Source organism: Nicotiana tomentosiformis, chromosome 5 (assembly GCF_000390325.3).
Source record: "Nicotiana tomentosiformis chromosome 5, ASM39032v3, whole genome shotgun sequence".
NCBI classification, from domain to species: domain Eukaryota; kingdom Viridiplantae; phylum Streptophyta; class Magnoliopsida; order Solanales; family Solanaceae; genus Nicotiana; species Nicotiana tomentosiformis.
Window position 1 is genome coordinate 113699912 of NC_090816.1, and position 6000 is coordinate 113705911.

The window sequence follows — 6000 nt, forward strand, 5'->3', positions numbered from 1 at the left end:
TATACAAAGCCAAAAATCCCAAAAACGGTAGTACAAGTCATAAGCTCTACTAATGTTCACTAGAAAATTTGTAAGTATAATTGTTCCTGAATAGAAATAAATTGCACAAAAATAACTTTTGAAGGTGACTCTGAGGCCTGTGAACGCAACGGCAAGTATACCTTGAAGTCTCCACAATAATATCTAACCTGCTATCTAATAATCCACATACTCTGAGTACCTGGATCTTCGCAAAAATATGCAGAGGTGTAGTATGAGTACACCACGGTCGGTACCCAGTACGTATGAAGATTAACCTCGGTGGAGTAGTGACAAGGTACTAGTCAATACACTCACTAGACAAAATAACTTGTGCAGTATAGAAGTATAAAACTAATAGTGGAAAGCCAAAATCAATAGATGGTGACGAGAATCAAAGAGTGAAATAAATAGTAAAGCAATAAGAACACTATGAAGTAACATTAAAACCAAATAAGAAACACAAAGGTCAATCAATTATTCAAGTCGTTTAAACACAAGTCCTACAAAGAAATCAGTCTATGATACTTCAAACACTGGTGCTCTGCTAGCATATGAACACTTCCAAAGAAACAATCGGACAAATTCTTTTCCTTGTACATCACATCCACAAGAAGCATAAACTCTAAGTCATTCAAAAATCTACACATGAATCGATAAGGTAAAATATAGCACACAATCGTCAAGTCCTTTGCCTAAATTACCATTGATGTTTTCTTTCCTTAGTCATAACTAATCTACAAATGTACCGATAACCCGATACTACCAAGGCACACAACCACGTGACCCAATCGTAGACGGTAGGCTCCCCCACTTAGCTTCAAACCATAATTACCTAAGTCCATAATTCACAATGACTCCTCCTCCTCAGTTGCCATAATTTAGCATTGTTGCCCCGCCAAATCCCTCGCAATCTCTTGTTAAACTTGCATGGCATAACTCGAATTTTCATTTCCAAACACACACTCGGATTCATGACCGCTACACCATCTTATTCAAGAGATTCCAGTTCACATCGTAGTATATATTTCATGTTGGATAGAAAATAAAGTTCCTTAGAGGACCCTTACTAGGAATCACGCAACTTCTAACACCTCACAGGAGATAGCCCACATGTATAACCCCATATCGACATCTTCCAACAACATTGACCTGATTATAGCCATCACGAAATCAGTTAATCCTCCTGAGCCCACGCTCGCCCACCAGTCGAAAGCGCCCAATCATTTCTATCAACATCAAATGAAGGTCCAATGACGCATCCAAAACTCGAAATCTTATTATATCCCAAGAAACTCCTTCCGTCATATTCAAACTTCCGAAGCACAAACCCACTATCTCAGACGAAATACACAGCCCTAATCCCGTGTTCTCCATGCCCATAATTGCGCCAAGCTTTCTGGAAGCATGTGGCCATCCTACCATAAAATCCATACGATAAGCTAAAATTCCCACTCTAAGTTAACCATCTTCCGAAACGAACTACTCGGCCTCTAGAAATTCAACCTCCGCAAGACACCTCCCACCATGTCCTTTCTCACTCTTTGTTGTACAATCCAATCATAATCCATCTTTGTAGCACCCGAACTAATAAATTGCTACCAATTCTAAGCATGCTCGAAGATCATCTCTCTCGAGCCATCAACGCTAGAAATATTGCTCCTACTCTGAAGCTTCCATGCATTGCCATCTCTGAGAACCGCTACTTAGGCACCATTCCACAATACCCTTTCCCTGAAGGCAATCCAAAGGAGACCATAACACCGATGATCCTTAATGTGTTCCAACAAAGACGATGATACAACACCGCAATGATAATTTTACCACGTTAAAAAATGTCAAGTCTTGCTACTCCGTCAACCAAGGCCTGAACATCCATAGTCCAATTGCCTTTCCTCCGGCGGACTTAAATGCCAAACTTCTAAACCATGAACCGAGTAATCCTTCTTTCGAGTCATTCACTGTTGCGACACATAGATAAGCACTTTACTATTCACACCAACATTGCACGATAACAACGCATGAACATCATAATACACTGTACATGGACTCAAAACCATAGGCAACACTAGCACTGGGCTAAAACGACAAAGCACCCTTCCACAAGACGACGATAATAATCCGCTCGAATACTCAAGGAAAAACATCCTGCACCACAACTCCTTGATGCACAATTGATAGTGAGCGCTCAACATCGTATAAGAATGAGTAGGAAGAAAATGAAGGCATAAGCTTCAATGGAACCAAATCGCACGATGAGGAATCAAGAAGGGAAGTGCTCCTAACATCTATGTAGCCTCTCAAAGATAAGTACAGACGTTTTCGTACCGATCCACAAGACTTTACTAGACTCGCTCATGACTCATGATACCAAAGTGGACCTAGAACTCTGATACCAAGTTGTCACGACCCAAAATTCACTATAGGCTGTGATGGCGCCCAACGTCATCGTTAGGCAATCCAACGATGATTTACCGACTTAATTATTTATTTTGTTATTTTTCAAATCATAAGTTTTATTGGGTAAAGAATTCAATGAATTTAAAAAACATGAATACTTAAAATATTAGTAAGATATAAAATAAAAGATGATAATAACGAATCAAACCATAACAACCACTAGGATATCCCAAAACTCGGTGTCACGAGTGCATGAGCATCTGCTAAAGAGTGCAATAATAATACAACATATGTCTGGAATATGAAATAGACATGATAAAGTAAATAAATAAGATGGAGAATCTGAGGGCTGTGGTGCGTAGCATAGAGAGTGGCTCGCCATAAAGTCTCCTCAGTAGTTGCGCCTAGGCTCCAAGATGACCATCGAATAAACCTGTCAGGTCCTATACATTTAGTACATAAGCGTAGCATGAGAACGTAAATTAATGCATACCCAGTAAGTATCTAGCTTAATCCCGAAGAAGTAGTAATGAGGAGTAGACATCGACACTTACTAGTAATCCAATAAATAAAATACGGGAATCATAAATAGGCATGAAATACAACAGGATCAATAGATAACAAAATACGTTAACGACAATTATCAGTTAAAATGTCCCCAAGGGCCACATGTTATCTCAACAAATAGGAACCCTCAATTAGATATTTGATCTCACGTCATAAAGAAATATTACGTAATCTCCAAGTTTAATGAAGAGGGTAGTCTCATGGGTATTCTGACTCATAAAGATTTTACGCACAAATTATGTTGAGGTCGTTCGACCTGATCCATATAGTTGTGTGCATACACTGCTGAGGTCGTACGGTCCAATCCATGGATGCATCCCATAATATATATAAATATAGCCGAGGCATTCGGCCTGATCCACGGGAATAGAAAAACTCTTCGGATTTGCGAATTATGTATTTACAACTTCAAGGTAAGCCCATAAAGAATATAAATTCTCATCAATGATTAACAGCCCGCCAAATCTCTAGATAATGAATCTCGAGTTAACATAATCTTTAACCAAATTCTTACTTATTAATTCAAGCAATTCAAACTAGAAAACTGAGTTCAAATAGTGCAAGTAATAGCATAAATAAGGCCTACGTCTACCCGAACATAACATGAATTTTAGCTACGCACGGACTCTCCTCACCTTATGCGTACGTAACACCCACAATTAGTATCATATAACAATTTAAACACCTATGGGGTAGTTTCCCCCCACAAAGTAGACATGAGACTTACCTCGCTCCAAAGTCCCAATAACCGGCTCTAATTCCCCTATTACACCTCAAATTGTTGCCCATCAATATAAAACTAGTCCAATAACATGCAAACAAATTAAAATATACTCCAACACTCATAATTAATCAATCTATAACAATTCTCAGGTCCGCTTGAAAAGTCAACAAGGTCAACTCTCGTGTCCACGTTCCCGGATTCCAAAAATTCTTGAAGATAATCATTACTCATAACACCACTAACTCAAATATATAATTTATTCATAATTCTATATCCAATTTCATGGTCAAAATCCAAAAATATCATTTCAAGGTTTTTCTTCCAAAAATTCCACAATTTCTACAAAACTTCTTGTTTAAATCCATGTATAGCTCATGTACTTAGCTCACAATGTGTAGAAATTTCTTACCTCAAGGTAGATGATGAAGTTAGATCCTCCAAATTGCCCAAAAATCGCCAAAGCAAGAAGAATGAGTGAAATGAGTAAAAATCTCGATTGAGTGACATATATTATGCTCACGCATTGTCTTTCGCGATCGCGGTCTGAAGCCTCGCGATCGTGAAACAATACGACCTCTGCCACCAAAAATGCTCTAAGCGATCGTGTCTGAAGACTCGCGATCAAGAAGCACGACCAGTCCACCAATCGCGAACGCGGGACAACTTTGCATTCGCGAAAACCGATGTTTTGTGTGACAAGAAGGTGCCACCGAAACTTAAGGGTAAGTTCTATAGAGTGGTGGTCAGAGCAACGATGTTGTATGGGGGCTGAGTGTTGGCCAGTCAAGATCGCTCATGTACAGAAGATGAAGGTAGCAGAGATGAGGATATTGAGATAGATGCGCGGGCACACCAGGTTAGATAGGATCAGAAATGAGGTTATTCGCGACAAGGTGGGTGTGGCCCCTATTGAGGACAAGATGCGGGAAGCGCGGATTAGGTGGTCTGGTCATGTGAGGAGGAGCAACACAGACGCCCCAGTGAGGAGGTGTGAGAGGTTGACATTGGAGAGGTAGAGGTAGGCCAAAGAAGAGGTAGGGAGAGGTGATTAGACAAGACATGGCGCAGCTTCAGCTGACCAAGGACATGACCCTTGATAGGAAAGTATGGAGGTCGAGGATTAGGGTAGTAGAGTAGATAGTCTAGAGTGTTCATAACAGTAGTATTGACACGCAGTCTCGCTTTCTGTGGGTAGTAAGTTTTTAAGACAAACCGTTGTTTTCTTTCATTTTTGATTACCTTACTATCTCGTTGTTTTTATTCTGTTTTTATATGGATTTTTGGTACTGTCCCTTCTTGTCTATATTTTCATTAACATGGTGCTTATGCTTTCCTGAGCCGAGGGTCTATTGGAAACGGCCTCTCTATCCTCACAATGTAAGGGTAAGGTCTGCGTACACACTACCCTTCCAATACTCCACGGTGTGAGATAATACTGGGTATATTGTTATTGTATAGATATAGATATTATGAGGCTGATAATATTTCTGTTTTTTATTTTTATTATTAGTTAAGTAAGAGTATTGTTTTTTTTAAAAAAACTTATTAGTTACGATAGGGGGCAGGCTATATCTTTAGAAAAAAACTCACTTTACGATAGGGGGTAGGCTATATCTTTAGAAAACAATTCACTTTCTTTCCATTCAGTAGTATGTGCTAATAATACTTTCATCTTTTTCTTTATAATAGTTAAGATATGAATGTTATTTTAATCTTTTAGTTTAATGTTTTTTTAAAAAAAAAATTAGTAGTTAAGATAGGTCAGTAGGCTATTTCTTTATAAAAATATTGACTTTCTTTCTATTCATATTCAAAAGAATCTTATTCACTATCTTTTCATTTAATTACAAAAAATAATCATAACTTTCAATTTAAATTAAATATTATTAACCAATATTGTCCTAAATTGTCAAGTGGCTTTACAGTAGCTTGTCACTTGACTTAACCACAACGCAAACTTTATTCCTTTAGTATGTATAATATAGATTTTAGAGAATAAATTTTTGAGAAACAAAATTGAAGTAGGACATCAACCTAACATCACTAAATATGAGATAGAAGAAACAAGTATCTTCTTGAAATTTTTAAAAAGGTCTAAATAAAGAAAAACCATGTCAAATTATTTGCCTTTTTAAATATAATTTATGGGGATCAATTAAATAAAAAATAATTATCATATTATATCGGATGACTTCTCACGTTGATTGCATCTACTAATTGTGATCGAATATCATACTCATGCTACTAAATGCCTTGTTAAGATATTGATTAGCCTTTCTATGTATAGCGTT